The sequence below is a fragment of the Podarcis liolepis genome (genome assembly GCF_965112155.1).
Source record: "Podarcis liolepis genome assembly, contig: HAP1_SCAFFOLD_79, whole genome shotgun sequence".
In the NCBI taxonomy this organism is placed as follows: Eukaryota; Metazoa; Chordata; class Lepidosauria; order Squamata; family Lacertidae; genus Podarcis; species Podarcis liolepis.
Window position 1 is genome coordinate 161,739 of NW_028148900.1, and position 11,381 is coordinate 173,119.

Here is an 11,381-nt window from a genome sequence, read left to right on the forward strand (position 1 = left end):
CTAAGGGAGCTGGGCATGTTTAGCCTGGAGAAGAGGAGGTTAAGGGGTGATATGATAGCCATGTTCAAATATAGAAAAGGATGTCACGCAGAGGAGGGAGAAAGGTTGTTTTCTGCTGCTCCAGAGAGGCGAACACGGAGCAATGGATCCCAACTACAAGAAAGAAGATTCCACCTAAAGATTAGGAAGAACTTCCTGACAGTAAGAGCTGTTCGACAGTGGAATTTGCTGCCAAGGAGTGTGGTGAAGTCTCCTCCTTTGGAGGTCTTTAAGCAGAGGCTTGACAACCATATGTCAGGAGTGCTCTGATGGTGTTTCCTGCTTGGCAGGGGGTTGGACTCATTGGCCCTTGTGGTCTCTTCCAACTCTATGATTCTAAGAATCGGTCTGGATGGCACGCTTCTTTAATATTCAAAAAAGTGAAGGTCCACAGGGGATTTTTGAGCCATGTGATAAGAAAATCGTGATAATCTGGAGTAAATATAAAGGACTACTTGAGCCAAAAATACCCTTGTGGATATCACCAAGAGAAGCCATATACTCATGTTAGAATAGTTACAACTAGCAAAACTGGTGGGAAGAGTAGAGGAGTATTGAACCGGAAAATATTTGGAGAATGGAGAATATTTAAGGATTATATAAGATCATATTGTACCAACCACACCATATTAGCAGAACTTGAGTGATACTTGTAAACACAACAAATGCTGTTTGTGAAGTAGACGGGAACAACATTAAAGAATATAAAACTGTGCGGGGATAACAACGGCAGTATAAACAGTACAATGAGAATGATTGGAAGACTCGTTTTGTCAGAAGTCTTTTTTATTTAATTAGAAAGATTAAGTTTTTTCATGACCATAAATCTGCTTCTTCTTTTTCTGTATTTTCTTCTTTCCTTTATTCTTCATTGTTTTTTCTTTAATTTTCTTTTTGCAGTATGAGATTCCAAATTCTTTGTATATGTGTGTAATTTAAATCAATAAAGATTATTTTTAAAAATAAATTTGAGGCCGGCCTGATCAAGCGTTGCTTCCTCTGGTTAGCCTCACTGGAACTCCACTTCTTTCCAGACCCTGGGGTCACTAGAGGACTGGTGGCTCCTCCTGGCAAATGGCCTGGTGCGCGCTGGATCACCAGTCCTTCCTTGCCCCCAGAATCTGGGCAACCGAAGGTCCCATCTGGGGTGCCATCTCTTGTAAACAAAAGCTGCCCTTCTTCCCTTATGGGGGACACAAGAGCCCTTTAGAGAGTCCTTTGTAGGTTCTCCATCGGTAGGAGAAAAGAGCAGAGGCAACCAGAGACTATTGAGAAGCAAAGCAGCTAGTAAGCCTGATCTTGATTGATCTGTTGCAACAGGGTGCTCCCCTGAGGAGGACCCCCAACCAAGGCGTGCCAGCCCTTATATAGACATTTTAAATTCTTTGCCCTGGAGCTCCAGACCACCCCTCCATACATCATACATACACCACAGAAGGGGTGTAACCCCAGACCACCCCCCCACAAACATCATACCTACATCACAAAAGGCGGTCTGCAACAGAAATGTGAATGTTGTTGTTTTTCCTGTCTGCCAGGTTATCTGATAATGCCTTATCTGATTCCCTTTCCTGGTAGTCTGGCCATTCCTTTGAGATGGTGATTTCCCAATTCCTGAGACAATGGGAAGGTTCTCTCACCCCCTCCCTCCTTGCAGAGAAAACATTTGGTCAGTTTGGGAGTCAAAATGGTTTCAGAGCGGTCTTGCTGTGCTGCTCCAGACATGTGGTCCACATATCTATGTATGTGCTTGGTTGGTACATTTATGAACATTTATTATATATATATAAGACATTGTTACAGAAAATCTAGGTACGAGGCTGCTCTGCCACGCAGCTCATCGGACTGAGTCTGTGTGTCCCTGCAGAACAAAAGGAGCGCAGCCAGAGACCGGAGCAAGTTGGAGAAGATCCACATTTATTGCACCACAGGTTCAATGTGAGATTGACCCCCAAGGATGGGGTGACATGAACTTTTAAAACTTCCCACCATTACCCAAGATACAGTTCAAAAGCATCATCACTACTGTTAGGGAAAGGGAGGCAGCCAGAGAAGGTGGGGGCATGGAAGCACTTACCGAGTGCCTAAACAGCCCTTTTCCAGCTTGTCTTCCAAATCGGAGACTGAATTAAGGAGTGGCCAGTCTGTTCCAGGAACTAGCTACTTTCAGAGGAGAGGAAATAAGAGGTGTTCCCTGTCTCGCTGGGCATGCTGGTCTAGAAAACGTCACGAAGATTCAGAAGCGTCAACTGAGTAAGCAACACGGACGCGTTGTTTGGAGCTCCGGTGTTGGCTTGGAATTTGCAGTAATAAATCTACCGGACAGAAGTGGCTTGGTGCCTGGAATGTTATCTCTAAACTAGCTTGGCAGCAAACACATCCCTCACAGCTACATCATCACTACATCATGATTACATCAGAACAGGGGTGGGTTATACAGGATTAACATATGGAGGAGGGAGGGGGAAACATGCAGAGTTGGAACATGTATTGAAAGGCATGTTCTGAGTACCGGTGGTAAGAGAACAATGGGGTCTTAGTTTGCATAGTCTGTCACCCGGCCGAGCCTGGAGGAAGGGCTAGACTGGGTGATTTGGCATCAATGAGGTCTTTCCTGGGTGTACGTGACCGTGACCTCCCTCTTGAGGGATTATGGAAGGTACTGGGCAGTCTTGAAGTCCTGAGGAAATTGAGCAGTTTGGTATTGAAATCAAGAGAATCGGTGGTAAGGGTGATTTTCTATGAATTTTTATATTTTTTTATCCCTTTGAAACAGTGGCAGCTCATTTTGGAAATGAATTGATACAATATCAATTTTGATGGGCTTAGCAAGGATACGAGGTGTCAGTTCATTCTTCCCAGAGCAGGGAGCTGTCAACAGCTTGTCAGAAGGTGAATGAGGCCTGCAAGAGCTGACACTGCAGACCAAATGCATTGTCTTGATTGGCTGGAGGCTGCGCTCTGTGCGGGCTGATTGGTCAGGACGCTCCCTTAGGCAGATAGTCTGTTCATTCATAAAATACGCTACTAGCTCCTACCCAGGGAAATGAAATGGGAAATGGGCGCAGGGAAAGGGCACTTTAAAAGCATGAGGTATATGTGAAGTTCTGGTGTTTATATGTAAAACTGTATAATAATGAAATAATGAAGGCAACATCTCACAATCATGAGTATAATTTTAGATGAAAGTACCTTTGGTTTTTGCACCAAACTCTGTCACACACACCCCACCGCATGATCTCCCAGCACTGGTTCTTCACCAGAACTTCATCGCTGCCTCCTGCCCTGCGCGTTCTGAAGAAAACTTGAAATACTGAAATTGAATGGGAGCTCAAGCCCTGGAGCTCAAGACCCCTCCATACATCACAGAAGGGGTGTAACCCAAGACCACCTACTACAAACATCATACCTACATCACAGAAAAGGTGGTCTGCAACAGAAATGTGAATGTTGTTGTTTTTCCTGTCTGCCAGGTTATCTGATAATGCCTTATCTGATTCCCTTTCCTGGTAGTCTGGCCATTCCTTTGAGATGGTGATTTCCCAATTCCTGAGACAATGGGAAGGTTCCCTCACCCGCTCCCTCCTTGCAGAGAAAACGTTTGGTCAGTTTGGGAGTCTAAATGGTTTCAGGACAGTCTTCCTGAGCTGCTCCAGACATGTGGTTGACATATCTATGTATGTGCTTGGTTGGTAAATTTAATAATAATAATAATAATAAATTTTATTTATATCCCGCCCTCCCCAGCCGAAGCTGGGCTCAGGGCGGCTAACAACACTAAAATAGTGCAACATTATAAAACATCATAAGAATTAATTAAAATCAAAATTGATGGCAACCATAAACTAAAGCATTGTAAAGATTGCCAAAGGAGGGGGTCAGGCTGTGCCCTAACCAAAGGCCTGGTGGAACAGCTCTGTCTTGCAGGCCCTGCGGAAAGATGTCAAGTCCTGCAGGGCCCTTGTCTCTTGTGACAGAGCGTTCCACCAGGTTGGAGCCGCAGCCGAAAAAGCCCTGGCTCTAGTTGAGGCCAGCCTAACCTCTCTGTGGCCTGGGACCTTCAAGATGTTTTTATTTGAGGACCATAAGTTCCTCTGTGGGGCATACCAGGAGAGGCGGTCCCGTAGATACGAGGGTCCTAGGCCGTGTAGGGCTTTGAAGGTTAAAACCAGCACCTTAAACCTGATCCTGTACTCCACCGGGAGCCAGTGCAGCTGGTATAGCACCGGATGAATGTGATCCCGCAGCGAAGACCCCGTAAGGAGTCTCGCTGCGTCATTCTGCAGCCGCTGGAGTTTCTGGGTCAGTCTCAAGGGCAGCCCCACGTAGAGCGAGTTACAATAATCCAGTCTGGAGGTGACCGTCGCGTGGATCACAGTGGCTAGGTCAGGGCGAGAGAGGTAAGGAGCCAACTGCTTAGCTTGGCGGAGATGAAAAAATGCCGCCTTTGTTATAGCTGCAATCTGCGCCTCCATGGAGAGGGAGGTATCGAAGATTACACCCAAACTCTTAACGGACGGTGCTGGCACTAATTGCACCCCCGCAAGAGATGGGAGTTGCCCCCTCAATCCCATATCGTCCCGTCCCAGCCAGAGGACCTCTGTCTTCGAAGGATTTAACTTCAACCGGCTCCCACGTAACCATCCAGCCACAGCTTCCAAGCATCTGATCAGTGTGTCTGGGGCCGAGTCAGGATGGCCATCCATCAACAGATAGAGTTGGGTGTCATCAGCATACTGATGGCAGCCCAGCCCAAAACTCCGGACAAGCTGGGCGAGGGGGCGCATAAAGATGTTAAAAAGCATCGGGGAGAGAATCGCACCCTGAGGCACTCCACACACCAAGGAGTGGCGGGATGACAGTTCCCCCCCAAGCGCCACCCTCTGTCCCCGACCAGAGAGAAACGAGCGCAGCCATTGAAGGACTGTGCCCTGGATCCCCACATTTATTATTATATATATATAAGACCTTAAATTTTTTATTACATGATTCATCCAGCCCAGCCTTTCGCATGATGAATTCTGCATTTATGTTAAATAAGCAGGAAGACAATATACAGCCTTGTCGTCCTCCTTTCCCAATTTTGAACCAATCAGTTGTTCCATATCCAGTTCTAACTGTAGCTTCTTGTCCCACATAGAGATTTCTCAGGAGACAGATGAGGTGATCAGGCACTCCCATTTCTTTAAGAACTTGCCATAGTTTGCTGTGGTCGACACAGTCAAAGGCTTTTGCATAGTCAATGAAGCAGAAGTAGATGTCTTTCTGGAACTCTCTAGCTTTCTCCATAATCCAGCGCAGGTTTGCAATTTGGTCTCTGGTTCCTCTGCCTCTTCAAAATCCAGCTTGCACTTCTGGGAGTTCTCAGTCCACATACTGCTTGAGCCTTCCTTGTAGCATTTTAAGCATAACCTTGCTAGTGTGTGAAATGAGTGCAATTGTGCGGTAGGTGGAGCATTCTTTGGCACTTCCCTTCTTTGGGATTGGGATTCATGCGTTGCAATCATTCAGTTTGTACAAACACGACACTCACACACGACATAGGCAACACTTCTGTTATAAATTCATAGAAAATCAGCCGTACATCGGATCTGCACCGTTCGACTTTTATTTTGCACCATGAGGGAAGGACTATCAAAGGGGGGAGGCTTGACACAAGGCAGCCAACACATCCGCAGTGAGCCCTACCCAGTTGGCATGCCAACCGTGATGGTCCTAGACAGAAGATCATTCCACTCACAAAGGACCTGCATATGGAAGTGGATTCAGTAGGGACTGAAACACAGGACAGTGACCAGCCCTTCCCTCTGGGGGCAGGAAACAGTGAACTCCTCTTTGTCCTCAGGAATGTAATCATGGGGAGGGGAAAGAAGGAACAGGACAGGTGAGAAGACCCTCAGGTTACCACCACAACTCCTCCTCCTTCAAAGAAGTCACACTTCTCTGAAGTCTCTCAGCCCCACTCACCTTACAGAGTGTTTGTTGTGGGGGAGGAAGGGAAAGGAGAATGTTAGCCGATTTGAGACTCCTTTGGGTAGTGATCAAGCGGGATATCAAATCCAAACTTCTTCTTCTTCCTGAACCCCTCCTCTTTGTGATGTGTCAATGATGTAGTCATGATGTAGTCTTGGGGGTGTAGCATGGGGGATTAGCAGCTAATAAAAGTTGGGGTCTTCTTTTGTTGGGGGCTTCGATCTTGTTCCACCTGGTGGCAGGTGGGAGTCCTGTGGTGACAGTCTTCAATCAAGACCAAGCCGACTGGCTCCTCTTTTGCTCTGCTCTTCCTGGCTGGTTTCCTTGTTTCTTGTCCAAGGGAGCCCTCAGATTTCTCCCTTAAGACATGGAATCTGTTTCTTGCTACAATTGTATCGGCTGCTTTTCTGAGCCTCTTGGCTGTTGTGCATGGACGGTGCCTGTGTCTGTTAACGAAAAATCTGAGGGCTCCCTTGGACAAAAACAAAGACAGCAACCAGGATAACTTGGAGCAAAACAGCAGCCTGTAGGCTTGGCCTTTATTGAACTGTTGCAACAGGGTGCTCCCCTCACTTGCAGGAGAGTGGAAGGACCCAGAAAAAATGGTGTGCAAGGTCTTATAAAGACTTTTGAAATTGCCACCCTGTAGATCAAGACCACCCCCAGAAACATCATACATACATCACAGAAAGGAGGGGTTGAGGGAGGGGTGGTGGTAGTAACCTGAGTGTCCTGTCACCTGGCTGGTTCCCCCTTTCCCCCTCCCCATGAGTACTTTCCAGGTGACAGAGGGGAGTTTGCAGTTTCCTGCCCCCAGAGGGAAGATGAGGTCCTTTGTTCCAGTCCGTGCTGAATCCACTCCCATATGCAAGTTCTTTGTGATCTTGATGGTCTTCTGTATAGGACCATCAGGGTCGGCATAGCAACTGGGCAGGGCTCCTGTGGATGTGCTGGGATGGTGAAGGGATTATGGCTGCCCTGTATCAAACCTTCCCCATTTTGTAGTCCTTCCTTCATGGAGTAAAATAAAAATGGAACAGTGCAAATCCGATGTATGGTTGATTTTCTTGAATTTAGAAAAGAAGTATAGCGTATGCAGTGTGTGAGTGTGAGTGTGTGCGAAGTTTGTAGAAACTGAATGATTTGGGAGGGGGGTTCCTGCTACAGTGTCCACGGTCCTTGTCCTGGCCTTAGTCAGAGGCTGGGGTGGGGAGCTGGGATTTGGGGGGGGGGGTCGTTTAGCTGCCCCCCCCCGTTCCTGGTTTGAAGAGCGCCAAGACGTAAAACACGGAGGGATCTAAGCTCGTGGGGTGGCGGAGGGGAGAATGTTGCAATGCCAAACTTGTAGGAGGGACTTCCGGGATCAGCCCCTCCCCCGCTCTCCTGATCCCAGAAGGATAAGGGGAGGGGGAAAATCTTCCTCCCCCCCAATTCTTTCAATCCCCTCCCGGCACATCCTCCTCTCACCCCGCCCCCACAACCCCAGATCCCGTCCCCAAACATCACACCCCTTCCTCCTCCTCCTCCAATCCGGCTCTTCTGCTGAAGGAATGGGGGGGGTGAGCCCCTTCCACCCTGCCTGCTTCTTCCGCAAGTGGAGCTTCCACTCCGGATTGCTGCTCTGCGGCATAGCTCTAGGGGGGGGGCGCTTTCGGAAAGGGGAGGGAGGAGGCAGGGGACCCCCCCCCCGGTGGATGTTGCAAGAAAGGAGAATCGGGAGCGAGGACAAAGAGGTAAAGGGGTCGCGGGGGGTGGAGGAGAGGGAGGGGGGAGGACCCAGAGACCCCTCCAACTCCCCCAAATCGCCTTTCGTGGGGCCTGGATCCCGGCACGCGTGCTGCGCAGGGAGCTTTCCTCGCAGGGCGGACCCCTCGCCCCGTTTCCCAGGCTCCGCGCGTCCCATGAAAAGGTTAAGGGGCGCGAGAGACGCCTGGATAGAGACCCCCCAGTCCCTCCCTTGCTCCTGTTCGGGGGGGGGGCTAGGATGGAGAGATGGGGCGCGCAGGGCGAGGTGTCAGTCGCGCTAGAGTGCAGGGGAATCTGCGGGAGAGAGGGAGGGGGAAGGGAAGAGGAGCACTGGGGGGGGGGAGATAGGAAGACCAGTTTTTTTGGGGGGCGTCTCAATCGTGGCTTCCTTGAGCAATCTTCGAAGGGGCAGCCTTGGCTTCTCCCTCCCGCCCAGGAATGCCCCCCCCTTCAAGGCGACCAGAGAGGGATCCCTGAAAAGTGGGGGTCCTGCCCCCCACCCTTCCATCCTGCAATCTCCATCCTCTTCCCACCCCATAAGTCCCTGCCCTGTCCGGACACAGCGCTTCTGCCCAGTCCAACCACTGGTCCCCTGGAGAGGAGAGGAAATCCCCAGAGGAAGAGGGGAGGGGAGAGGCCTTCTCAGAAGCAGCTCTTGGTTTCCGCAATCCCACCCAGGAAGCAGCCAGAAACCTTTTCCTCTCTCTCAGGCTTCCATCTTTAAGTCTCTTTTCCACTGCCAGCTTCATTGAGGATGAGGATAATGTACACCTGTCATCAGAAACAGGGGTGCAGAGTCCATGGAATGGCTCTCAGGATTGATATAGAAGTTGCACCTCAAAAGCATTTCTTTTCTTTTTTTAAAAGATATTTATTAAGATTTTCAGAATATTACAGAATAAAGAAAAAGAAAAAAGAAAAATACAAAATAAAAATGGTTAAAAACAATTCATTCTTTCCATTACTTATCTTTCATTTGCTTGTTTCCCGGACCTCCTCATGCCTCTCTTTTTTGTATTCCGGTTCAAATTATTAGTTCAGCAAATCCCTCCCCTCTTTGTATATCCTAGTCTTTAATCATAAAGTATTGTAACATTAAATTTTTACCTATTAATAATCCATTTTTTCATATTCCCTTATAACATTACAGCTAAAGACCACTTAGTTTCTATCCAACATCATTCTAGCATTCATTAATTTTGCAATATTTCTGTAGATAGTCTTTAAACTTTTCCCAATCTTCTTCCATCAACTCTTCTCCCTGGTCTCGGATTCTGCCAGTCATTTCCGTAAAAAGCATTTCTGTTCCTCTTATTCTTTCTAGGCAATGTCAGAGTGACAATCCATCCGACAAATCATCCGATGACAGCGACTGCCTGAATCTTCCCAGTCAAAGGACCCATTTTCAGGATAGACTGTGGCTGGAGGCTCTACACACCGGGTGTGCCTGTGCAGGCCAAAGACTGCCAGTATTAGCACAGGTGAGGTGTGTGTCATTCCCAAATTTACAGACTGTATGTGAATGAGAGTTAGTGGGTGGGATTATAGTTTATGGCAACCCTGTGATTTTCTCCACCCATAACATTTCGTGAGCTGATATTGCAGTACGAATTCCAAATTAACTACAAAAAAATCTCATAATAATAATAATAATAGTACAGTGGTCCTTTGGGTTAAGAACTGAATTTGTTCTGCAGATCCGTTCTTATCCTGAAACTGTTCTTAACCTGAAGCACCACTTTAGCTAATGGGGCCTCCTGCTGCCACCGTGCGATTTCTGTTCTCATCCTGAAGCAAAGTTCTTAACAGAAGGTACTATTTCTGGGTTAGCAGAGTCTGTAACCTGAAGCGTCTGTAAAACGAGGTACCACTGTAGAAATTATAGTATTCGTCTTTTCCCCCAGCCACTCTGGGCAGCTTAGAGTACATATAGGTAAAGGTATAGGGACCCCTGACCATTAGGTCCAGTCATGGCTGAATTTGGGGTTACGGCGCTCATCTCGCTTTATTGGCCGAAGGAGCCTGTGTGCAGCTTCCGGTTCATGTGTCCAGCATGACTGAGCTGCTTCTGGTGAACCAGAGCAGCGCACGGAAATGCCGTTTACCTTCCCGACAGTACAGTACATATACAAGACAGTAAAACATCAAACATTACAAACCTCCTGATACAGCTGTCTTCTAAATGTCAGATGTTTCCCTGTTTCCTTGCCCTCTGAAGGGAGGGCATTCCATGGGGCAGGAGGCCCTCTGCCTGGTTCCCTGAAACTTCACTTCTGACAGCAAGGGAACCAGCAGAAGACCCTCAGAGGCGGACCTCCCTGTCTGGACCGAGTGATGGGGGTGAAGATGCTCCTTCAGGTCCACAGGGCCAAGGCAGGGGCCAAAACAGCACTCAAGTAAGCAACAGCCAAGCAGAGTAGAGTAATATCAGAATATGAAGTGGGAGCAGGCGCATTTCAATACTGTAATTTATATATAATTCAATGTCAGAGAAACCCTGGGACTAGATAACAAGCCTCCAGGTGGACGTGCCCCATCTGCCCTTCACTTTCCTCTTCCGCACGGGCAGAATCTGCCTTCTGGACTGTGGGATTCACGGTTGTTCTCCTCCTCTCCATCCACCAGGGCTTGACTTCAGGGGCAGCAGAATTCCCTAGCCCCCCAAGGATTTGAGACCCACCAGCTTTCCTCACCTGGTTTAGCCGGCCGGTTGAAGCCGTTGCTTGAAGCCCTGTTGCATGCTGACAGCTTCTGGAAGCCACAGGTGAGAGCTGAGTGCAGGGTGGGGACCAAGGGTGGAAAAATGACCCCAGGAGGTGCAGGACATGTCCCCCATCCAAGGAACTACTGCTCCCCAACACCCCATGACATCTAGATTCAGGTAGGTAGCCGTATTGGTCTGCTGCAGTTGAAATAAAAAATTAAAAAATAGTCCAGTAGCACCTTAGAAAACAACCAGATTTGTTCTAGGTATAAGCTTTTGTGTGCATGCACACTTCTTCAGATACACTGACGCAGATGTCACCAGACCCTTGTATATCGTGGGAAGGTGGGGTGGGGTTTTTCTCAGAAGGGTACTCCTACTACCATCTCCTACTACCCTTCACTATATGAAGAAGTGTGCATGCACACAAAAAGTTATACCTAGAACAAACTTAGTTGGTCCCTAAGTTGCTGTTGTTGTTTTTTAGTCAATTAGTCGTGTCCAACTCTTCGTGACCCCCTGGACCAGAGCACGCCAGGCACTCCTGTCTTCCACTGCCCCCCGCAGTTTGTTCAAACTCATGCTGGTAGCTTCGAGAACACTGTCCCACCATCTCGTCCTCTGTCGTCCCCTTCTCCTTGCGCCTTCCAACTTTCCCAACATCACGGTCTTTTCCAGGGGGTCTTCTCTTCTCAGGAGGTGGCCAAAGTCTTGGAGCCTCAGCTTCAGGATTTGTCCTTCCAGTGAGCACTCAGGGCTCATTTCCTTAAGAATGGAGAGGTTTGATCTTATTGCAGTCCATGGGACTCTCAAGAGTCTCCTCCAGCACCAAAATTCAAAAGCATCAATTCTTTGGCGATCAGCCTTCTTTATGGTCCAGCTTTCACTTACATACATCACTACTAGGAAAACCATAGCT

General features: G+C 48.2%; 1 protein-coding gene and 1 long non-coding RNA gene across 2 annotated transcripts in view; both read left to right on the top strand.

Annotated features, from left to right (window-relative positions):
- The window catches only part of LOC310698984 (uncharacterized protein), a 70,749-nt gene extending 69,743 nt beyond the window's left edge, over window positions 1-1,006 (top strand). Inside the window, exon 6 of the transcript XR_014521877.1 lies at window positions 381-1,006. The gene's annotated coding sequence lies outside the window, so the exon portion shown is untranslated. The remainder of the gene's footprint in view (window positions 1-380) is intronic.
- An 8,133-nt stretch (window positions 1,007-9,139) lies between these two features.
- LOC310698986 lies at window positions 9,140-10,799 on the top strand. Its single transcript, XR_014521879.1, has 3 exons — window positions 9,140-9,239; window positions 9,456-9,570; window positions 10,384-10,799. It is a non-coding gene; the product is annotated as an uncharacterized lncRNA (long non-coding RNA).
- The last annotated feature ends 582 nt before the right edge of the window (window positions 10,800-11,381 follow it).